This window comes from Scyliorhinus canicula, chromosome 8, assembly GCF_902713615.1.
Source record: "Scyliorhinus canicula chromosome 8, sScyCan1.1, whole genome shotgun sequence".
Classification (NCBI taxonomy): Eukaryota; Metazoa; Chordata; class Chondrichthyes; order Carcharhiniformes; family Scyliorhinidae; genus Scyliorhinus; species Scyliorhinus canicula.
Window position 1 is genome coordinate 151,296,643 of NC_052153.1, and position 25,395 is coordinate 151,322,037.

Below are 25,395 nucleotides of genomic sequence, written 5' to 3' on the forward strand. Positions count from 1 at the left end.
TATATTGCTGATGACTGATGTCAGGATAACTGACTTATAATTCGATGTTTATTCTCTCCCTCCTTTCTTGCATTACAAAATAACATTTGCTACCTTACAATCCACTGCGCCTATTCCAGATCTAGGGGGTTTTGGAAGATCGTAAGTAATGCTGCCACTGTCCTTTTCGGAACCTGTAGGATGTTAAACCAGGGGATTTGTCAGCTTTTGGTCCATATCAATTTCTCCAGTACTTTTTGTTTACCAGTATTAATTACTTTGTTCCTCACCCACTATTTCTGCTATCTTTTGTGTCAGCTGAAGACAGACACACCGGGGGGGGGGGGGGGGGGGGAGTGTTTGTGGGGAGAGGCTGGCTCGCCGATTGTTGAGCCCGATCACGGGCCAGACCCCATCGGAGCCGAGCCCCCCCCCCCCCCCCCCCCCCCCCTGGTATGTCTGTTTTTCCCGGCCCCACAGGCCACCCCCTGACCCGTCGCGCAGAGTTCCCGCCGGCAGCGACCAGGGTGAAAGGTGCCGGCGGGACTCTGCTGTTTCCACGCAGCTGCTTGGCCCATCCAGGCTGGAGAATCGGCGGCCCCGCCGCTGACAGTGGCCCGCTGCCGCACCAAACGCGCTGGCGCAAATGGTGCCGATTCCCTGCACCTCGGAGAATCGTACGCCGGCCTTGGGGCGGCATGGCGTGGTTGCGGCGATTCTCCGGCCCGGCGTGGGGCTGGGAGAATCACGCTCACCATATTTGTTCAATGTCTCTGTCATTTCCTTATTCTTCATTGCCATTTCCCCTGTCTCAGCCTTTAAAGGACCTGGCACACTGCCTTTTTCATTCTTTTCGAATCTCTTACAATCTATTTTTATTTTTCCTGCTTGTTTGTTCTCATATTCTTTTTATCTCTATCATTACTTTGGTTGTCCTTTGCTGGTTTTTAAATGACGGCTAGTGGCCCATACGGGGATCGAACCCGCGACCTTGCCGTTATTAGCACCACGCTCTAACAAACTGAGCTAACCGGCCTGACTTTGCAGGTTTTTAAACCTCTTCCAATGCTGGGGTTTATTTCTTGACAATGTTATTCCTTCAATCTAATACCATCCTTAATCTCTTTAGTTAGGCACTGATTAATCGCTTTTTCCATGGAGCTTTTATTTCTTGATGGAATGTATATTCCTTGAATAACTAATCTAAATGTTCACCATTATTTTCTACCATTATAATCACCTAATTTCTCAATTTACTCTTAAGGCGCGCCCTCCTCATACTTATGCTTTGACTTTAAGATTAAAACTCCTAGTTTCAAATTTAAGTATGTCACTCTCAAACTCAAAGACCAGGGGCGAAATTCTCCGACCCCACGCAGGGTTGGAGAATCGCCCGGGGCCGCTGAAAATCCCGCCCCCGCCGTGGCAGAAATTCTCCGCCACCCGGGAATTGGCGGGGGCGGGAATCGCCCCACTCCGATCGACGAGCCCCCTGCGGCGATTCTCCGGCCCGCGATGGGCCGAAGTCCCGCCGCTGGGAGGCCTCTCCCGCCTCCGAGGTTTGAACCACCTCTGGTGGCGGCGGCGCGAGCGGGCCCCCGGGGTCCTGGAGGGGGCGCGGGGTGATAGGACCCCGGGGGTGTGCCCCCACGGTGGCCAGGCCCGTGATTGGGGCCCACCGATCGGCGGGCGGGCCAGTGCCGTGGGGGCACTCTTTTTCTTCCGCCGCCGCCACTGCCTCCACCATGGCGGAGGCGGAAGAGAATCCCCCAGCACCACGGCGCATGCGCGAACCGGCGAAGGCCTTTCGGCCAGCCCCGGCGCCGGGCGGCGGGCATCAAAGGCCGCTGGTGCCGGTTTTGGTGCCAGTCGGCGTGGTGCCAACCGCTCCGGCGCGGGCCTAGCCCCCAAAGGTGTGGAGAATTCCGCACCTTTGGGGAGGCCCGACACCGGAGTGGTTGCCACCACTCCGCTACGCCGGGACCCCCTGCCCCACCGGGTAGGGGAGAATCCTGCCCCAGAATTTTATGTTCTTGGATGGGTACATGCCAGACCCGGAAGTGCAGAAAATTTGCATAAGAAAACGTTGTGCGTGTGCCCCAACGTTATCATGCCCTCTTGTGAAATTTTGGTTAGCAGGCATGGTCAGAAGCACGCCCGCCGACAATCAAGAAGCCAATTAATTGAATGGCAATTGACTGGGATTTTTTTTTGCTTGCCTTCCTTTACAGTTGATGGGTGGACAGATTGGCAAGGTGTCCTTTACATTTTAGCTGCAACTTCGATCCAGGGCAGGGTGAAAGTTGGGACTTGGTAGTTAGCTGGTCTAATTGCTAAATTGAAAAGGGAGATGGAACAAATCAGGGTTCTACAGGTCAGTTAGCTTTATGTTTTTAGTAGAAACGACAATGAATATTTACTCAAAGATATAATAGAAAAAACATGAAGAAATTGAAAATATAATGAAAAGTCTGCGTAGATTTCAAAGTGCATTTGATACACTAGACATTAAGAAAATGTTTTCATTTTTGGAAATTCAAAACTAAAGCTCGTGAGATAATTACAAATACTTCATCTAAAAAGTGTTAAGAATGGAACTCATTCGCATAAGCATATTCTCCGTTGCCATCGCTGTCTGCCCCATAGAGAGGCTAGTCACATTTTTATGTTATCCATCCCTGGCATCTTGGGTCTTCCTTGTGCATTTTTACCAGGTGTTTATTCCTTGTATTACTGACTTTTCCAAATACTCCCCATCTGTTTGCATCACATGTCCAAAATATGTGGGCTTTCTTGATTTCACTGTCTCAAACAAGTTCCTCTTAACACTAGCTTTCTTGAGCACCCACCCCTTTGTCTGCTTGGTTCCCAGGACACATTGTAATTCCAAATGCTCTTATTTGAGCCTCATCACTCTTCTTGATGGTACAGCTTTCACAGCCACATATTGCCACTGGCCACACAAGGGCTTTCAGAAGATGCACTTCGTTTGTAATCGAGATGCTGTGGCTACTCCATACCCTTCTGTGAGTTTATACCATGACCCTTGTTAAGTCTAGTATGAACTTCTATTGAACTTGTTCAAGTTGAACTCCTTTAATCAGAATCTTCCAGGTCTTTCCACCCAACCTCATCACCTTTGTCTTGTCAACATTGATCAGTAGACTGTATTTCCAGTTAACTTGATCAAGCTGATCCACCAGCTCCTGTGCTCCTCCTTTGAGAAAATGAGTAGAATACCGCCATCAGCATAAGCAGTGATTGCTATGAATAGGGTTTTACGTGAATGCTGATAAAGACGAGAGAGAGAATGGAAGAGAAGGATGGGCTGATATTTGATTTGATTTTGATTTATTGTCACATGTGTCAAAGTACAGTGAAAAGTATTTTTCTGCGGCCAAGGGAATGTACACAGTACAAACATAGTAGACAAAAAAGAATAATCAACACAGTACATTGATAAATGGTACATCGACAAACATTGGTTACAGTGCGGAACAAAGGGCCAAATAAAGCAAATACATGAGTAAGAGCAGCATAGGGCGTCGTGAATAGTGTTCTTACAGGGAATAGATCAGTCCGAGGGGGAGTCGTTGAGGAGTCTTGTAGCTGTGGGGAAGAAGCTATTCCTATGTCTGGATGTGCGGGTCTTCACACTTCTCTACCTTCAGCGTGGTGGAAGGATCTGGAAGAAGGCAATGCCTGGCTGGGAGGTGTCTCTGATAATGCTGTCTGCCTTCCTGCGGTAGCGTGAGGTGTATACAGAATCAATGTGAGTGTGGCAAGCTTGTGTGATGCATTGGGCTGAGTTCACCACACTCTGCAATTTCTTTCGATCTTGAACTGAGCAGTTGCCATACCAAGCTGTGATGCAGCCGGATAAGTTGCTCTCTATGGGACATCTGTAGACGTTTGTGAGTCGATGCAGCCATGCCAAATTTCTTTAGCTTCCATAGGACGTAGATACGTTGTTGGGCTTTCTTGACTCTTGCATCAAAGTGAGTAGCTATCGACCATCTCCACTTCGGAGTCATTGATGCAAACGGGAGTGTGAGTCTTCCTGAAGTTGATTATCAGTTCCTTGGTCTTTCCGACATTGGTTTGATCAAGAAGGGTAGGAAGAATTGTTAATGGAGTGTAAAGAGTGGCACATACTAATTGGGCTGAATAGTCTAATTCTATGCAGTGGAGTCTAAATGATGATCATATTCATCCTCGCACCAGGAATTGGCAGTTTGAGGAAAACCTGGAAAAAGTTGGCCGCCTTAACCTGGAAAGGAAGTGACTTGAGAGGTGATCTTTAAAGTGGTGTAAAGATAACTGAGGGTATAGAAAAAAAGGTAACCTGGAATTTTGTTTTAAATTAAACTGTTGGGAGCACAATTAAGGTTGCAAACTGAAAATGGAGTGTACTTTTGGCATAATTTGCACATTCTTCACGCAGATTGATCAACATATGGAATACATTTCCAGTAGACGGTGGAGCCAAAACCCAGGAATCATGTATAAACATTTGGATGGTACAATGGAAGGATGCTAGAATTTCTTTCAATTGATGAATTAAGATGGATCAAATTAATTTCCTCATTCATTTCTTGTGAACTTTGGTTCAGTCTGAACCATATAAGCCAGTTTTAACTTTTGGGTTGTGCTGAGTTGCAATTAAGACAAATATATATATGATGAGTCAGTTGCACAGGTTTGACGGAAAGGAGGTCATCTTAATTGCGAGTATGGACCCTCTACAATTTTGTTGCGAGAAACGAGAAGGAAGTTTAAAAAAAACAATGATGTGCATTTTAGTTCTTGTATCTACACTTTGGTTGCAGCTCACTGGGTGTATGCCAAGTACTACACTTATTTCCTGTACTTGTAACACATTGATTAAATGTCAGACTCTCTCTTTAGTATCCGTAGCACTGCCCTTAATAACAGTATTCAGCCCATACCACATAGTAAATAAAAGTTAGATACATAACAAGCCTCAGTGAGCCTCATTGTGAGCATATCAAGTTGCAATTCTGACCACAAATTGTCAGCTTTAAATATAACTGTGAAGTACATGATAGGGCAAGAGCAATCTATCAAGCATTTCAGGTCAGTTAAATACCTATGGCCAGGGTTTTAAAAATGTTTCCATCCAGGAAACACCGTTGATCTCCCAAGAGGAGCCCCTGAGAAACATTCATTTTATGTTGAGTTAAATCACAAAAAATTGATTTGTTTTTGCACAATACGTACAAAGACAAATCTATAGAAGTATTTTCTATTTTGTATATGTATTTTTGCTAGGTGTGCTTTTACTTAATTGCTCTGTTTTAATAGCCTTTGCTCTAGAGTCGCCAGGTATCTTTCTGATATCACCACGAGGTTCAAAGCCAAGTGCTGATCAATAACTCAATACACCAGTTAGTAAGTTTCAAATCAAAACACATTTATTATACACACAGTCAATAACTACTCATGCATAAAACTCTACTTACTAGACTATCACTATAACTAAAGGCCTATACTTAGCTTTCAAATGGCCCACCAGGTCAGAGGAACAATGGCCTTTGTCCGGTTCTGAGTCTGCAGGTTTCAAGCTGGTACGGAATAGTAGCTAGGAGCGCCTATCTCATAGCGTGCGTTGACTGGAGACTTATTTGGTTGGTGCAGCTGCTAGGCAGGTCTCTCCTTGCTGAGAGTCACGGTCAAGAGTTCATCAAGAACTGCCAAGAGAGCGAACTGAACTTGGGGACTCTACTTTATAGTCCCCAGGAGTTTTGCACCCTTTTGGGCGGACTCCGGACTTGGTCCCAATTAATTGGACCATGTCCCAATCGTTTCTATCGATTTCTCCAATACTGGAGCTGTTCCTTGATCGTTGGCCTGCCTTTGTCCTGGCTCCTGCTGGCGCCGGGGAGTCTGTCTTGGTCCCGATTCCTTCAATGTTTCTAATTGTTTCTGGGGATTGCTCATTAGTATGTAGATGGCTACTGGTTTCGGTTCTGTCTGGGTTCTGCAAATCTTAATACACAGGAAACCTTGCACCTGCTTGTTTTCTTGTAGCTGGCCAATTTTCCCTGTATTCTTTACGGGCCTCCATTTTGGAATCGGGAAGTGGCCACCCCAGGTGGCTACACTCCCTCCTTGTGATCCTCAACGTGAAGCGTGAAGGATCACATTACTGCGGTGTCTTCATTCCCTCACCCAGTGAGCACTCTTCCTTGGCCTCTACACTGACCATAACTATGCAAGAAAATATTTAACTAACAATTCTAAGGGGGGTTATGTCATAAAAGGACATGCACTACAAACAAAAACTGGAACCTCTAACTATCCTCAATAAACTACTGTCACTTAAATCATTCAAACATACTAACTTCCTAACTGTACAAATAGCAGCATTCAAATTTTCCTCTGGATTGTAAAACCCAGAGTTTTACAATCCTTTGGTCACAAATGAACACATTTCTTTATTTACAGATGAAGACGCACAAACAAAACGAATGTTCTTTATTGTAGGTCGAGGGGCTCGGGGGCCTGGTGGAAACTGAAAATAGGGGATCTTATCCTGTATACCGGGATATGAGAGCGGTAGGCTCTCCTTCGCCATTTCCTCATGCGAATAGTCTGCACGATGCTGCCAATGCTAGAAGTGCTTCGACAACATACGAAAGGGAATACCATGTGCTAAACCTATCACACCATGTCGGGGTACTGTTGGTTGTTACTGGGCTCTGTGTATTATGGGGAAGTGAATCATTGACGGCCGGTGGAGTGGGGGTGAGGGGGTTCGCGTTCGCGCGCAACCAAATACATAATGTCCAACAAAGAAAGATGGAAGTCGTCCTCATCTCCTCTTCGCTTCTCTTCTCTTCTCTTCTCTTCTTGGAGCTTCTGGAATTCTGTGGATACAAGCATAATTTCTGTTATTATCTTGCTTAAGATCTCGTGTGTTAGTCTGTCTGTCCTTTAGTGCCAATTACCCATTATAATTGGTCACCATCTGTGACTCCCCCATTTTTTTTTTAAACCGAATTTCTGGACCAGACATTCTTGAAAATACTGAAACAGTGCGAGCCGTCTCGCAGCCTGTGCAATTTACCATCCAAATGTTTGAGGATGTGAATAGCATGAGGGGAAGCAACCGAAGGGTCACCTTAAAACAAAAACTTTTGAAACAGAAGAGCCAAAATGAGGTGCGTATGGGCTGCGGCGGGTAAGATTTGGATGGAATCCCCGGGTAGGGCGTGCTGTGCTCTACCCGAGCTTAGCTGACCAGAGGGGGGGTCCTCAGACAGGGCAGGGACCACTGCCGTTTCTCCACTGCCTGAGTAACTGGCAAGAATGGGCAAGAATATAGTCATCGTGGTGGGTTGCAGTAGTGTCTCTACCGACAAATCGGAAGAGCAGTTACGAATTGTGCTGGCAAGTTCTCAGCGGTTTCGGCAGATAAGCATGCCGTCAAGTTCTCATAGGTTTCTGCGGACAAATTTGGCGTGGGGCTGTGGAAGGCTGTTTAAATTCAAACGAAGAACATTTGACAAACACAAACATGCAATGAATTTCGTGCAGATTCCATCAGAAAGGACACCGTTTCTCTCTTAAGTGGTTCCTTTGTAAAACATCATCTGGACACCTCAGTTATCTGTTGCGAACAGGGTCGCAAAGGGATTATCGTTTTGGGAGTCAGACTCAATGTCATCATCTTCTCCCGGATGCCATACTCTTGTGTGGATAAGGGTCGCCAAAGCTGCGTGGTGTGAGTTGGGGTTCATCTCCTCGTTTCGGATGAGCCTGAATGAATTGTCACGGTGCCAAATACGTGTGTCAAGTTCTGTGGTAATGGAGTTGGTGTCATCGTAGGGTGGTGGTGCTGGGTGAGGGGCGTTAAGGTATGTGATCAGGAAGGGATCACTCGAATCGTGGTTAGAGTCGCTGGGAGTGGGGCCTGTCTCAGGGGGATGGTAGCGAGGTGTGCTGTGGCTGTCGTCTGTGTTTTCGCAGTCATTGTCGCTGCTGTCTGTGGGCGTGGAGAGGCGGAGTCAAGAGTCAGGGGGCGGAGTTGAGGTTGAGTCCGTGGATGGGCTGGACTGGCTGGGGGAGGGTAGGAATGCGTCTCCTGTGGGCAGGGGCGTGGTCTTCTGCTGCGTCGAGCATGACGTGGTGTGCGTGGTTGGACTGCGAGCCATATGCCTTGAGCTGGTTAATGTGAAACCGCGCAGTCTTTCCGTTAGGGTACTTTATTTTATACACGGAGGAGCTTACTTTGTCTGAAATGGAGTACGGACCTGAATACTTGGGTGACAGGAATATGCTGGGGTTGTAAAGGGATAGCATAACCTGCTGCCCTACTGCAAACTCAGTCGCATGCACTGTCTTGTTGAAACTAGCTTTGCTCTGGTTCTTTCTGGTGCCTAGTTTTACTGCGGCTGCTAGCTGAGCCGTTTTAACATTCTCTACAAGCTGTCTTACTGCGTTCTCGTGGGTGAGCGCCGTCACTTCGGGGCAGGTCAAGTCTAATCCCAATAAATATTCTGTGCCTTTCTGTGACGGGGCGTCCGGTCATGAGAGTGTGGGGGGTGTAACCTGTGGATGTGGAAATAGTGTTTTGTCGGAACATGAGAGCAAATGGGAGGACTGAGTCCCAAGTGCTGTTGTTCTGTTGAACCATCTTTCTGAGGGTGGCTTTTAGGGTCCGAATCATCCTTTCCACAATACCACTTGACGGGGTGGTATGCGATATGAAATTTTTGAGTAATGCCAAATATAGTTAGGACGTTTTTCATAACGCGTCCCGTAAAATGGGAGCCTTGGTCGGATTCAATGCTGCGGGGGAGTCCCCATCTCGTAAAGGTGTGGTGGGTCAGAATTTTAGCTGTGGTCTTTGCCGTATTTGTCCTTAATGGGAATGCCTCTACCCATTTTGTAAATGTGTCGATGACCACCAACACATATTTGTAACCATTTCTGCAAGGGGCAAGGGTCCAATAAAGTCAATCTGGAGGTTAGTCCAGGGGCCATTAACGGGGCGAGTGTGGCTAAGTTGAGCTTTTTTCGCATTTCTGTCCAGATTGTTTTGGGCACAGATCAGGCAATTCTCAACATAGTGGGTGATGTCTGCTTTTAAATTCGACCACCAACAGAGCTGCCTGAGGTGGGCTACAGTGGGCTCAATTCCCTGATGTCCATGACGTCATGGAACAAACAAATGAGTTGATTCCTGTCCTGCTCAGGAACTACATAGAGACTATCTTTCAGGATCACACCGTCATGTGTGGTCAGAGAGTTCCTAAATTTATCGTACGGTGCCGGGAAGTTTCCCTTTAAAATCTCCCTGAGATTTTCATCTTGTTTCTGGGCCTGCTCTAAATCTTGTATATTGGTCTGTGAGACCTGAACTGCGTGTACTGGGGCACTTTCGGGGGGGGGTTCCAAAAATATCCATGTCTGGAACCTGCTTTAGCTAGTGCGTCAGCTTTCACATTTCCAGGTGGGGAAGAACGGTGGTGACTGCGAACTTTTATGATTCCATATGTCCTGTCCTTTGCTTGTTCTAAAATATGTTGTGTTAGACGTAATCGATGCTGTGGTATGAAGAGACAAAAGTCCAGCTCCTTTTCACAAACACCTTTATTTCACTTTAACAGACTCTGCACTAAACTCTATCATAATATCACCAGATCCAGAGGCCACCTGAAGCCCCTTTACATATCAGTGTCAATCATTGAACACTTAACATAAATGAGACAACTAATTGCAGTGTCTCTTAACCCATTACTTAAGTCTCCCCTTCCTTGGAGAAAAAAACCCAATTAGGTGAAGCCAAAATTTCAAGAAACTAAAATTTCAAGAAACTAAAACATACACATGATTTCCCCCCTTTTTTTTGAGTAGAAGGAAAAAAACATTCACAGAAACAGGCGCCCTTCATTCACAATATCCAAAAGTTTCTGTGAACTAGCCCCTCTTTTCGTAAAACAGTCTGACAGTTGATAGCTACTGTCAACTCATTTAATTTTTGTTATTTCCCCTCTGTCCAACATCTGCTTCAAACTTGCGATGTCTATCAGTAACCTCTTTTCATTGACACTTTTTGTAGAGTGCATATTTTCCCACAGGGATTTATTGTCAATGTGACAGTCAATAGGTATATTACCCAAATCCCCTAATCCCAAAATTTCTGTCAATATCTGACTTGTATAAAAGGCCATATCCACCACTTGCACTAAGCTTAACGTCTCAGCAGCCAAAGTGCTTTTGACCACTCTCCTTATTTTCTTTGTTTCCCACACAAGAGGGCAACATTTACCATTGTTCCCCAAAAGGAAAATTATAAAACCTCCTGCACTTGAAACTCCATCACATAAATTTGCATAGGACGCATCACTATAAACTGAGTTTCAAATGCCTAAGATCACTTAAAACCGGGAACTTCAAAACACACTCCTGCATTTTTAGTTTGGCCAACACTTTATTTGCTCTTATTATGTCTTCCACTTTGGGATCATTCATTTTTGTACTCAACTCTAAGACATCAAAACTCACGTCCGGTCTAGTCTATCTACCTAACCAGTTCAGTTGCCCAATTAAACTTCGCAGTTGCTCTTTTACTATCTTCGAAACCATTGCGTCTTTTTGTGAAACCCGGCCACGACTAATTGCTATTGGGCTGATGCTTTCCAAATAAGATTGCTGACGTAAAGTTACCCCTAACTTAGTCGGTACGATGTCCAGTCCGATATATTTAAATGCACGGGAACCCCGACTCCCAACCCTGAATTCTTTTCTCAAACCAGAGATTACAATAGCTTCAAAATCACTAGTCCCACCCCACAAAAAAATCATCGACATGCATCATAAAGATGCCAGCAAGATTTCCTTTATAGTGCCAGTAAAACATTGCAGGATCCGCTTTCAACTGGCAACAGCCTAACTTTAACAAGACTGACCTTACTGAAAAGTACCACACTCTAGATGCATCATTTAATCCATATCCACATTTGTTCAACTTCCAGAGTATCCCTTCTGTGTTAGCTGCCTCTAGGAGGACGGAGAAAAATGTCTCTTTGGAGCTGATGCCCCTGCAAAAAGGCAGCTTTTATATCTATTGATTTGCATTCCCATGCCTTTGTGGCTAATAGAGCCAGGAAGATCTTTAAAATAACCTTTCCTGCTGTAGGTGAATCTACCCTTAAATCCTGATCTTCTAAGTTTTCTTCAAATCCCCTCGCCACAAGCCTGGCCTTTGCCTTATAAGTTCCATCTGGAAGAACCTTTTCTGTACAAATCCATCTGTGGGATAAAGCTTTTTGTCCCCTATCCGGTACTTCCGCGTATACCCCAAATTCACTCCAACTATGCAATTCTTGCTGTTTAGCACCTCTGATAACTTTTTCATCTAATTTATTTGAAGCCATCAAAATCTCACGTGCATGTGGGCTTCTACTTCTATTAGTATTTGTAGTCTGACTCCTGTTCCGAGATCTGGATAAACTATGTCCCCTCTCCTGCCTGGTATCTCGTTCTGTACTGCTACTGCTTGATCTTTCTCTTCTGTAGCGGGATGTCCTTTCAATAGTTCTCGACGTTTTCCTGCGAACCTGTTCACTATCTGATGTACTGTCTGAACTGGCACTGCGTTTCTATGCCCTCCATCTTTGAACTTTGTTTTCCCAATCCATTGTCTTAACTTCCTCCCCTGAATGCTGTACATTCAACCAATGTTTATACTTTCCAGTGGCCTTCCCTGCTCTACTAATAACAGTTGCATCCTTCCATTGACTAGACCCCTCAGGCAAGTATGTCACTTTTGTACCAACCTTTGGCAGTTACCCTTTCGGAAAAATGGCCTGATCTAATTTATCAGAAGTGTTGTGTTCCTCTACAGAAACCCTGTCTATATCAGTTAACTGGTCCTCATAGTTCTGTAACACATGCATACCACATGACACTGGTTCCTCGTCATGTCTGTCTGCTCTGTCTAAATTTGAAAATTTGTAATCGGTACCCATTATCCTTGAGGAATGTACCCTAACAGTTTGATTACCATGTTGCAAAATAAATGTTTTGCCATCTATGCCTATGATATTCCCTGGGCCTTTCCATTCATTAGAATTGTCTCTCTTATAGTATACCATGTCTCCTTGCTGAAAAACGGCATCTGATGGCCGTACATTATGTCTTAAAGCTCTGCGAATTCTTTCAGAGACTTCTGCTTCCAAAAAAGCTTTTCTACTGCTATGTAACGCGTTTAAATGTTCAGCAAAACCTGAGCTAATTGTAGTCCCTTCCCAAGCTGGAGGCTGGTCATCCAAAATGGAGGGAATTCTAGGATCTCTACCAAACACTAATTGATAAGGACTTTAACCCCCTACCATCTGCAATGAATTATTTGCATGTACCGCCCATGCTAAAGCCGAATTTAGCGGGCAGTTTGGTCGATCTCCCAAAATTTTCCGAAGCATGTCATCGATAACAGCATGATTTCTTTCGCAGACACCATTACTAAATGGGCTTTCTGCAGCCGTGTTCATGACTCTGATATTCATGTTTTCATACATATCCCTAAACTCATCATTTGCAAATTCTCCCCCATTGTCCGTAAAGAATTTTGCTGGGGGACCCATTCCTGTCCCGATTCATTTTTCCACAATTTTATCCAAAATGACTCTCTCTTCTTTACTTCGTACAATCGTTGATTGACTAAATCTGGTTGCTAAATCTACAAAATGCAAAATAAATATATTATTTGCTTTATCCAAGATCTTAAGGTCCATGGCCACAATGTCATTAAAATCACTGGCCAAAGGTAGGGTTACTATCGGTCGTGCTGGTGTCCTTCTGTACTTCCTGCAAACTTCACAGCGATCACTAACCTGTTCTATCAGCTTAATGTAGTCATCATCCCTTACCACTGCATCCTTTAATAAATTTTTCAGCCTCCGAGGAGACGGATGTGCAAATTGCCTATGCAGTTTTACTACAATAAGCTTTTTATCAGCTAAAGTCGCATTATCAACTGCCATTAACACATCCTTAACCACTCTACTTGAAATATTATTTGTCAATAATGGAATACAATAGTGTCCCGACTATGTAAATTGTAAGTCCACCGTCTTTCCAAAAACTGTTGCCTTATCCTGTTCCATATCCAGCTTCATGTGTGCTTTCTTCATCGACGGTCTGCTCAGAAGCAAAGGTATCTCACTTGATACAACATCCGTGCTAATGAAATAATTCACTCCAGCAATATTGCAAGAGATCACCACTCTTTTCGGTGACTTCAGAGTATTATCATCCCCAAACCTGAAACTGTGGAACTTATAAATTGCTTAACCTTGTTACCATTTTCAGCATCCAAGGAGTCCAGATAACATTTTAACCAGTCAATCCCACACACAGTAGATGTGCAGCCACTGTCCAATACAGCACAGTTGAAAGATTCTGCAACCAACACCCTCATTACCGGCGTAAAACAGCTTGTTAATAGGACAATGCCGTCTTTCTGGTTACTATCTTTTTCCTCTTCTGACTCTTCCGTGTCATGTGTCGCTTCAAATACTCTATCACAACGAGTTGAACAATTGAAAGCATAATGGTATTGAGAGTCACATCGAAAACATCCATTTATCATGCCCCGTGCATTTCTGGGGTTCACCCTCCTATTGTAAATTCTAACTGGGTTTCAGTCTTCATAATTTCCTTGACTCGGTCTACTTTTATAGTCTTGAGGCCTGTTCGTAGCCATATGATTTCGCCACCCTGTTAGTAGTGTATCTTCCATATTCTGCCTTATTGTGGCCTGGGGTCTCTGAGGTGAACTACCTATCTTCTTCGGAGGTGGCTTAGCGATGAAGGGGCCTGTGTTGTGGTGTGGTGTGATGATCTCACATGGGGGGTGCCTGGGTACTGTAGGTTGTTGGCAAGGAAAGTGTGGGTTTTAGTCCTTTTAACAGCGATGTCCCGTCCCTGCAAAAGAAGGGTCCATCGGGCTGCTCGGATTTGGCTGACTGTGCCATCCTTAAGTCGTCCGTCTAATAAAAGTTGTGTAGGGGTGTGTTCTGTGAGGATTGTGATGGGGTTGAGTCCTGTAATGTACGAAAAATACTGAACAGCCCAGAAAACTGCGAGCAGGTGCCTTTCACAGGCAGAAAATCCCTGCTCCACAGGATCTAAAACTCTTGAGGCGTATGCCACGGGACTTAACTGTTCGTGCCGTTCCTGGAGGAGCACGGCTGAAAGGGTGTGGTCTGTGCTTGCTACCTCTATAGCGTAGGGAGAGTGTGGGTCTGGAACCTGTAGTGCGGGGCCTGCGATGAGTGCGCGGTTTAAAGCATCCACGGCATCTGTATGCTGTGGAAGCCATTCTCAAGGAGCTTTTTTCTTTAGGAGGTCGGATAGGGGCGCTGCTTTAGTGGTGAAACCGTCGATATGGTTTCGGCAGTAACCAACCAGTCCTAAAAACGACCGGAGAGCTGAAACATTTTGGGGAAGGGGCAATTTGACAAGCGAGTCAATCCTTTTGTGCTCGATCTCGCGTTTACCATGCGTGATAATTGTTCCCAAATATATCACCTTGACTTCCAAAATTTGGGCCTTCTTGGGGTTAACTTTACATCCAATCTGCTGCAGGAGCCTAGGAGTTCTGACAGAAGCGAGATGTCCTCTGCCTTTGTGTCTGTCTGCAGTAACAGGTCGTCTACGTACTGGACCAGTTCGGGCCGAGAAAATTTAGATAAACCATTTGCCAGCTGTTGGTGGAAAATGGAGGGGGAGTTGTGGAATCCTTGTGGAAGGCATGTCCACGTATATTGCTGACCTTTGAAAGTGAACGCAAATTTATACTGCCACTCTTTAGCCAATGGAATGGACCAGAATCCGTTGCTGATGTCCAAAACCGTAAAATATCGTGAATGGAGTCCCTGCTTGAGCATGGTCTCGGGACTTGTGGCTACAGTGGGGGCTGCTGCTGGGGTGACTTTGTTGAGTTCCCGGTAATCGATGGTCAGTCGCCATGATCCATCGGGTTTTCTTACTGGCCAAATCGGGGCATTATTAGTGGAGGCTACTGATCTTAGTACGTCCTGTTCTAATAAGCTGTCTATTACCTTGGAGATTTCTCCCTCTGCCTCTTGGGGAAATCCGTATTGCTTCTGGGGTCAGGTCCTGTAATCTGAACCGAGCCAACCATCCTGCCACAGTCGTGTTTATGATGTGCAAATGCTGCTCTGTTTTCGTGCAGAACTGCCCTAACCTGCTTGTCTGTGCTAATTGTACTCGGGTAAAACCAGTATTCGCCGACTGCGCTGATCCTATTAGCATAATCTCCTACTGTGAGCGTGACGGGGGCTCTTGCTGTCTTTGCCATTCTCCAGACACAATTGTTTACTGGATCGAATGAAAGGTTGTGGGAGCTCATGAAATCAATTCCCAAAATGTGTTCTGCTGTGTGGGGCAGATCGACTAAAACTATGGAGTGTTTGGTTGTAATATTGCCAATCTGAATGGATACAGGGGCTGTGATGTGCCCCTGCTGTGAGTGGCCTGTAAAGCCGCTGAGGGTGATGGTGCCTGGAGTGGGCCACGTGTCTTTCTGAAACATGGTGGAGGAATTAAGTGTAGTGCGGGACCCTCCTGTGTCCCAAAGAAATTCAACGGGCTGACCCCGTACTTTTGCTGCAACGACGGGTCGGCCGGACCTATCCCAAAGGGTGTCGCAGACCCAAGTTGGGGAGCCCGAACACGTCAGTCTGTGCCGTTCATGTCTCCCTGGTCTGAACGGGCGCTAACACTATGAATAGGCTTTGTCCTATTCCTATTTAGAGTTCCTGTCTGTTGGGCTCTCTGTGCTTTCTGTGGGGCATTGCACTCTCGTGCAAAGTGTCCTAATTGACCACAGTTATAACATTCTTGAGATTTCTGGGGTAGCCTGTTCCTACCTTCATTTACCCATGAGTGGTTTTGGTGCGCCTTTACTGCCTGCTCTTCATCGGGTTTCCTGAATGCAGTTTTATTGTGCGTGGGATAACCTTTTTAAAACCCATTTTTCATTGTGGGTCTCATCTGAGGGGTCATAATTCGCACAAGCTCTCTGTCCTGCCTCTGTGGCATGAGAGATCAGGATTCGAGTCCATTTGGCCATGTTATCTGAGGACAAATGGGCGCGGGCTAAGTCTCCGAAAACTGCTATAAAATGGATCCACAAGCGTCCAGCAAACGCTGTGGGGTGTTCTGTTTTCTTCTGTCTGCATTTGTTCAGGCCTTCTACTGGGTCTCCTCTATTAAAGCATCTAGGATCGCTGTGTGCATCTCTGCTAGGGTGCCTCCTCCTACATTCTGTGGGTCGGGAAGGGCTGCTACTACAGAAGGGTCTAGGCTCAAAACTGTGAGCTTCACTTGCTCTCGCGCGTCCAGGCCGTACGTGGTTGCCTGCTGCTTAACTTTTGCAAAGAATTGGTGGGGGCCTGAAGTGGGGAGGAACGGTGTGATCTTCACGCATGCGTCCCGTAATTGGGTCACGGCTAAGGGGTCGTATAAAGGAAATCTGTGTCTCCTTCTGGTGCGGCTCTGCAGTGGGTGGTTACTGGATTCATGGGGGTGTGATCTATTTGCTCTGTGGGGGGTTGGGGTGCTCTTCTTTTCTGGGGCTTCTCTTGCGTACATGCTCCATGTACATACCTATGCGCATACCTATGTACATACTTTCATTTAACTCTTGCCAATTGGGGCCGTTTTCCTAATTTAATTGGGATCCAAATGTGCTTTGAAAGCCATTCTGGTCTGAAAGCAGAGATTGCAGTTCTGCAATCTGCTTCTGGCAATTTGCATGATCTACCGAGCTCTGCCTCTGTTCCGTGGTGGAAGCGTGGAGTGCTCGTAGAGCTGCCTTTAAATTGCTGCACTGCTTCTACAATGCCTCTACCTGCTGTTCCGTTTCTTGTCGTACCAGGACTGCATGTTGTGTGTCCTGGTAGGCCTTGTCGTATTGGGTTTGGAAGCTGCTTAAGTGCGCCAGACAAGACTGGTGTGCCCTCTTGGCATCATCCACCTCTCTGTCCTTTGCTGCCAACCTCCCTTTTAACTCTATGTTCTCCTTCTCTATGTCGCTTACGTCGACTTTACTCATCCTGTTCCTCTCATCTATCTCTTTACGGAGCGTCCTAACGACCTCCTCTGTGCCTCGCAATTGTGCCAGACAGGACACGATTGCCATCGGCTTGCAAGCTTTTCCCAAGATCTTCTTGTGGTTCTCTGTCAGGTTCTCGCAACAAGTATGTCCTCTACTCCCAGGACCTGTTCCTTCATTCGCACAAAATTCGCTCCAAAGGGGCCACCCTTCGAGGTACTTTCTTATCTCTTCCTCCCAAACGGGGCACTGTCCTACTCTACAGGTTGCTGCGACCACTAATTCCTGCGGGTTCATAAGGCGTTCCATTCCCTTCATTGCCATTTTTCCTATCTGGGTTCTCTTTAAATTTGGAACAAGGGGTAATAAAGCGGTGCTGCAAACACTGGTACGGCTTTCGCTAATTTCCGGAATACAATCTCCCGACAGTTTTTCGCAACAAAATCTATCAGGTTCAGCTTATTATCCCTGTTAGTACGCATGCATTAACACACTTCCAAATTTTGGAGGATTGATCAGAACTGCTTGAACACTTGTGGTTATTTCTGTTTCCAATTGGATTCCAAATCAAAATTTTGTGTTCTCTCGGAGTGGGGGGGGAAACTTCTAAGCCGAGTCCAGTCAGAGTTCGCCAATAAATGTTGCTAAGTGTGGCTTTTACTTAATTGCTCTGTTTTAATAACCTTTGCTCTCGAGTTGCCAGGTATCTTTCTGATACCACCACGAGGTTCAAAGCCAAGTGCTGTTCAATAACTCAATACACCAGTTAGTAAGTTTCAAATCAAAACAGATTTATTATACACACAGTCAATCACTACTCATGCATACAACTCTACTTACTAGACTATCACTAAAACTAAAGGCCTATACTTAGCTTTCAAATGGCCCACCAGGTCAGAGGAACAATGGCCGTTGTCCGGTTCTGAGTCTGCATGTTTCAAGCTGGTATGGAATAGTAGCTAGGAGCCCCTATCTCGTAGCGTGCGTTGACTGGAGACTTACCTGGTTGGTGCAGCTGCTAGGCAGTCTCTCCTTGCTGAGAGTCACGGTCAAGAGTTCTTCAAGAACTGCCAAGAGAGAGAACTGAACTTGGGGACTCTATAGTCCCCAGGGGTTTCGCGCCCTTTTGGGTGGACCCCGGACTTGGTCCCAATTAATTGGACCATGTCCCAATCGTTTCTATCGATTTCTCCAATACTGGAGCTGTTCCTTGATCGTTGGGTTGGCCCTATGTGTCCGTTGGCCTGCCTTTGTCCTGGTTCCTGCTGGCGCCGGGGAGTCTGTCTTGGTCCCGATTGCTTCAATGTTTCTAATTGTTTCTGGGAATTGCTCATTAGTATGTAGATGGCTATTGGTTTCGGTTCTGTCTGGGTTCTGCAAATCTTAATACACAGGAAACCTTGCACCTGCTTGTTTTCTTGTAGCTGGCCAATTTTCCCTGTATTCTTTGCGGGCCTCCATTTTGGAATCGGCAAGTGGCCACCCCAGGTGGCTACAGTATGCATTTATTATAATTAAAAAGCTCTTATTCAGTAAGAACGTCAGTCTTTAACTTCTTATTGTCGTTTTTAATGGGGGAGTGACACTGCTTCTGCTCACAAATGTGTTGAATATATGGGCGCTGCTGGAGAGAGCTAGATTCTCAAATATTACAAACGTACACTCGCGCGTGTGCACACACTTGCACCTCTTTTTCTTACACTCTTGCACATATACAAATTCATTTCTCTCTCTCTCTCACATACATACACACACATTCTTCTCTCCATTGCTCCACGTTTGCTTCTTCACCCCCCTATGGCTGCTCTCTTCCTCACTTCCTCGCCTCCGCTCTCTTCCTCGCTGTCACCCAGGTCCAGACCTTTGAGGACTTACTTTCCTGTCGATTCCAGGTTAGAGGCTGGCTTCTCACTGTGTTAGTTAGAATCCTTAAAGTGCAGAAGGAGGACATTCAGACCATCGAGTCTGCACTGGCCCTTGGAAAGAGCACCCAACTTAAGCCCACGACTCCACCCTATCCCCATTACCTAATGACAACACCTAACCTTTTGGCCACGAAGAGGCAATTTAGCATGGCAAATCCATCTTACCTGCGCATCTTTGGACTGTGGGAGGAAACCCACGCAGACTCGGGGAGAAGGTACAAACTCTACACAGACACCCGAGGCTGGAATTGGACCCAGATCCTTGGAGCTGTAAGGCAGCAGTGCTAACCACTACTACTACTGCTCACTACCTATTATACAGGTTGCAACCTATCAGCAGCCAGTGCAGGGAGGAACCAGCCTTTGATTGGACCAGCATCATAGCCTTTTAAAAATTTTATACATCAGCCTGGATGTACCCAACAGAAATCAGTTGGGAGATGAAATATAAATCCTTATTATTTACAAACCAAAAAGGTTTATAAGTGTCTGTCAATAATACATTCATGGGGAGGGGGTGACTTTGTGGTATTGTCCCTGGTCTAGTAATCCTGATATACACAGTCCTGCTCTGGGGATCCAAGGCAGCTGGTGGTATTTGAATTCAGTCAAAACAAATCTGGAATTAAAAATCTAATGATAACCATGAAACCATTTTTGATTGTCATAAAACCCCATCTGGTTCACTAATGTCGTTTAGGGGAGGAAATCTTCCATCTTTATCTGTTCTGGTCGCCAAGTGACTCTAGACCCACAGCAGTGAGGTCCATTAAAATACCCTTTGAAATGGCCTAGAGAGCAACTCCGTTCAAGGGCAATTAGGAGTAGGCAATAAATGCTAGCACAGCCAGCGACGGCCACATCCCATGAAATAATTTTTAAAATATTATCTCTATTGTGTCTTCACTTGTTTTTACAATTCTAGGCCTATTTTATTTTTTACTCTTCATTGTTCTCTGCTGCTCATATCATTTTTGTTAATAATCCTGGTACCAGCAACTAAATATTTCATACGTTAAAATATTTAATGTTCCTGGGGAAGGGAGAAACAATAGAAAGTTTCCTTCAAGCACATCCTGTTTTTATCAAGTGATGGAAAATGAAAGCCTCTAATTAATTATACGAATAAGAGCAGTTTGTCATGTCAGCTCTTCTACACTGTCAGGATCGACAGCATGAAATAGAAACAAAAAATTATTTTTACAGTATATAGCAATTATTTCTTGGCAAGATACAGTTTCCTTTAAATAAAATTATGAAAACAGGCGTTCAGAAAGCATATTGTGTAAAAATGCTGGTGTCTTAGTTACATGAGTGGAGGTCAACGCAACATTTCATTGTGTATGGCACACAGTAAATTTTGGAAGACCGAGTCCACTGGGGGTCAAGGAGAAAACCATCCACCAGCCAATGGACATACAAGAATTCCTCAACAATGGCCTTGAATCATTATTTTTTAGCTGATTCAGCAATGACCTTCCCTTTAACATGTCGTGCTCCATTCGCAACGGATTTTCACATTGGAAATGCCAATGGTAAGACTTGGACATCACTGAGTCTTGAGCTGACATGTCACGGATAACATTTGTGCTACTAAGGATAGTAGACCGAATAATGTGGGCACTAAAACAGAAAAGATAGTAGCAAAGTCAAACTAATTTTAAACAAGCACAGCTAAATATAACACCCAGAGATTGAGGCACCAGCAGGAGTATACATCTGTATCAGGAGCAGAAGTTTTCCCTTGGATGTTGTTATCATAAGATCATAAAAATTATGTGTTTCCTTGTAAATCCTTTTTGCTTTCAAATTACTTGCTGTACCTGCAAGCTAACTTGTGGTTCATATGTAAGGACACCCAGATTCCTCTCTACTCCAACATTCTGTAGTCTCTCCATTTCAATAATATTTTGTTTTTCTATTCTTGCTAAAGTGGACAAGCTATTATTTCCCGCATTGTACTTCCATCAGCCAAATTTTTGCCCATTCGCTTAATCTATCAGTATCCCTTTGTGGACTCTACATATCCGCTTCTGCTTTCGTACCTGTCTCGTATCAAGTTATGCCAACACCATTCATTGCATGAGAGAAAAGTAAGTGGCATTAGAACATAGAACAGTACAGCACAGAACAGGCCCTTCGGCCCTCGATGTTGTGCCGAGCAATGATCACCCTACTTAAACCCACGTAACCCGTAACCCAACAATCCCCCCATTAACCTTACACTACGGGCAATTTAGCATGGCCAATCCACCTGACCCGCACATCTTTGGACTGTGGGAGGAAACCAGAGCACCCGGAGGAAACCCACGCACACACGGGGAGGACGTGCAGACTCCACACAGACAGTGACCCAGCCGGGAATCGAACCTGGGACCCAGGAGCTGTGAAGCATTGATGCTAACCACCATGCTACCGTGAGGCATTGGTGCTTCGATTTCTCCTCTGCATGTTTCCGACGAAGATGCTGGATGTATTTTGTGTCTTCCCAGATGAACCTTCTCCATTTTGGTTGATCACCAGCCAGGACTTCCATGAGTCGCCGGGAATGTTTGACCTCTTCAAGGTTGCTTTGGGGACATCCCTAAAATTTTTCTGTAGTCCACCTGGGATTCTCCTGTCATGACCGAATTCCAAGTAAAACAGTTGCTTTGGGAGTTTAGTGTCAGGCGTATGAATATGTCTCACCAGTGGAGCCGGTTTTGTGTGATTAGCGCCTCGATGCCAGGCAAGCTGGCTTGGGAGAAGACGCTGTTGTTGGACCGCCTTTTTTTACCACCGATTTGGAGGATCTTCTGAGGGCACTGCTGGAGGTACTTCTCTAATGATTTGGGGCACTTGGTTACCTGTGTCTCTGAAGCATATCGGAGTTCCGGGATCATTGCTGCCCAGTCCATGACTTAGCCTCATTCTCAAATACTGTTTTCCTCAGTCGGCCTAATTCTAGATCTCATGAAATATAAACAGAAATTTGTAGCTTACTGAATCTGGCAATTATTTCTTGGAGTGAGTTTACACACAATCATCATCTGCATTCTGAAGCTCTATGATTGAGGTTACAGTGGTTTTGGATTGAAGGTTGTATAGGTTGAACATTTCCCATCTGTTTTGTAGATTATCTCTACACTTATGGATAATTTGTTGGAGTAGAGATGCTATATTGCAGCGAGGAAAATGGAGATGAAGGTTGGTGCAATGTCACAGCCTTGTTTGACCCCAGCCTTCACTGAGGCACCAGCCAAGGTTTCACTGAGGCACCAGCCAGTGGTGCTTCCGTTGATGAGGATCAGAGCTTGCATGTCATTTGGAGTAGGCAGAGAATGGTCAGGGCAGCCAAATTTGAGGAGGATACTCTATAAGTCTTCCTGGCTGACAAGAGTCGAAGGCATTTGTTCGATACAATACATTAATGACCTGCGTTTGGTCACTCCTATGTAGTGTAACCCTTACTGCCTTGCAGGAGCTGGAGGCAGACTGCTCATGTCACTGGTTGTGAGGACCATGGTGGTCAGCCTCATCATGCAGGGGCCTCCTGAGGCTCTTCTTGCCACTGTACTGCCTGCATCTCTGCAGGGGCAGCCTTCTTTGCTTGGTCCCAGCTAACAGATGGGGCCTTCTGGATGAGGGGCTGAGGACGGTGAGATTCACTCAAAGTCCAGGGACCTCTCACCCTTCTCTTCAGATTCCTCTTAAGGTCATGAGGTGCATGAGAACTCAACACCAAAACACCACAGTTCTAGTACTGTTACATCCAAATACAAAGTCCCAACCTGAGGCTCTGTTTCACTATCCTATGTTACATTTCTGTGACTCTCTCTCTCTCCTCTCCTCGGGAGACTATTCATAGAAACCCAAGTGTCTAACACCTCCTGCATTCTAGTGATGTGCTTTTCACCTAGTACATCCCACTTTGTGTGCGCAATTGTCATATAGAACAAATTAAATTAAGCAAGTAAGATTAACCTAACAATATGGTTTAGAACTACATATGCTATGCACTCAGGTTTACTTCTTACTTCCCCCAAGATCCATTAAACTTCAAGTTATTTACTTTTGTAAGGACCACCCATAAGTATTCCACAGTCCTCAGGAGGATTCTCTTCGGCTCCAGCTTTTCTCAAAGATAAAACTTTCATGTACACCTTGACAGAGTGAGAAAGTCACAGGAATGCACCTTCTTGACTGAATGCCTCAAGTCCCCTGTTCCAGTTACTTTTATAATAATTAAAAAAAATTTTTTTTTTTTTTTAAAGTACCCAATTCCTTTTTTCCAATTAAGGGGCAATTTAGCATGGCCAATTGACCTACGCTGCACATCCTTTTGGGTTGTGGGGGTGAGACCCAAGCAAACAAGCGAGAATGTGCAAACTCCACATGGACAGTGACCCAGGGCTGGGATTGAACTCAGGTCCTCGGTTCTGTGAGGCAGCAGTGCTAACCACTGTGCCATGTGCTGCCCTTATTTTTTTGATACTTTACAGCTAATTGAGCTGACTACATTTGTTTGAAATAGGACACTGGGGTCCACTGTAGATTCTCACACTTTGACAAAGAAAAACCCTGGTCACTGCTAGCTCCCTGTCCCCACCTCCTCCCGCACCTCCAAGCTGGTTGACTGCCTCCGTTCATCTAGCCTCCCCTTCCCCACACAAACACACACAGACACACACACACTGACTCTCTAAACTCATCAAGCATCACCAAACAGGCCTAACAGGTCACAGCCCCTCCCCCAAATCACTCCCATTAACCTACCTCTAGCCTACCTCTGTGCTAGCAAGGTGCCCCCCAAGGACCTGCCCAGAAACAACCAAAACAAAGACTTACAACCCCATTCCCCAGGCCCATACTTCCAACCCCAGCATACCCACCATGCTTCCCTTCCCCTCCAATTACTGTATCAAACAACCAACTCTACCACCCCCAATAACCCTAGTCTCCAGAAAAGAAGAAATCTTCCCACCATCCTCCAAGAAAAAGTGCAAAAACATACCACACCAAATCGCAGTATTTACAGTCAGCACACTCCAGCACACATACAAGAAACATAATAATCTTTATTGTCACAGGTAGGCTTACATTAACACTGCAATGAAGTTACTGTGAAAAGCCCATAGTCGCCACACTCCAGCGCCTGTTCAGGTACACGGAGGGAGAATTCAAAATGTCCAAATTACCTAACAGTACATTTTTGGAAACCGGAGCTCCTGGAGGAAACCCACGCAGACAAAGGGGCAATGTGCAAACTTTGCACAGACAGTGACCCAAGCCGGGAATCAAACCTGGGACCCTGGCGCTGTGAAGTAACAATACTAACCAACATGCCACGAACCCTCCTCAAGCCAGTCCCGGTCCTTTGCCTTAATGAAGGCCTCAGCTGGTGTTTCAAAACGATGATCCCTTGAGTCCAATGTGACTCTCAGCTTCACTCCGGTGTGACTCTCAGCCTCGCTTGATACATCACCCCGAACCATGCATCCTAATTATACAGTACCACTTTTACCTTATGAAAGACCAGGGCGGCATGGGTGGCACAGTGATTAGCACTGCTGCCTCACAACCCCAGTGTCCCAGGTTCGATTCCAGCCTCGGGTGAATGATCTCTGTGGAGTTTGCACTTTCCCTCCTTGTCTGTGTGGATTTCCTCTGGGTTCTCCGGTTTCCTCCCAATGTCCAACGATAGAGTCATAGATAGAGTCATGGATGTTTACAGCATGGAAACAGGCCCTTCAGCCCAGCTTATCCATGCTGCCTAGTTTCTATCACTAAGCTAGTCCCACTTGCCTGCATTTGGCCCATATCCCTCAATATCCACCCTGCCCATGTAACTGTCTAACTGTTTTTTAAAGGAAAAAATTGTACCTGCCTCTACCACTGCCTCTGGAGGCTCATTCCAGATGCTCACCACCCTCTGTGTGAAAAAACTTTCCCTCTGGTCTCTGTTGTATCTCTCCCCTTTCACCTTAAACCTATGCCCTCTCGTTCTAAACTCCTCTACTTTTGAGAGAAGATGTTGACTATCTACCTTATTTATGCCCCTCATTATTTTATACACCTCTATTAGATCACCCGTGAGCCTCCTACGCTCCAGGGAAAAAAGTCCCAGCCTATCCACCCTCTCCTTCTAACTCAAGACCATCAAGTCCTGGTAGCAAACTCATAAATCTCTTCTGAAGTCTTTCTAGTTTAAAAATATCCTTCCTATAATAGGGTGACCAGAACTGAACACAGTTTCCCATGTCTTACCAATGTCTTGTACAACTTCATCAAGACGCTTCCGGTGCGACTATGGAGTGAAAGGTCGCACATTTGGCAGCTCCTGCTCTTGGTGGTCTTTCTGTGGCTTTTAAGCTGGATTTCTGCAGGAATTTGTCAAAA

General features: G+C 45.4%; 1 protein-coding gene and 1 non-coding gene across 15 annotated transcripts in view; one reads left to right on the top strand and one right to left on the bottom strand.

The window, feature by feature from the left end:
* Nucleotides 1-25,395, top strand: part of fcho2 (FCH and mu domain containing endocytic adaptor 2) — a 261,675-nt gene that overhangs the window by 29,713 nt on the left and 206,567 nt on the right. The gene's annotated exons all lie outside the window — the stretch shown is intronic.
* On the bottom strand, nt 942-1,015 carry trnai-aau. The gene has a single exon. It is a non-coding gene; the product is annotated as a tRNA-Ile (tRNA).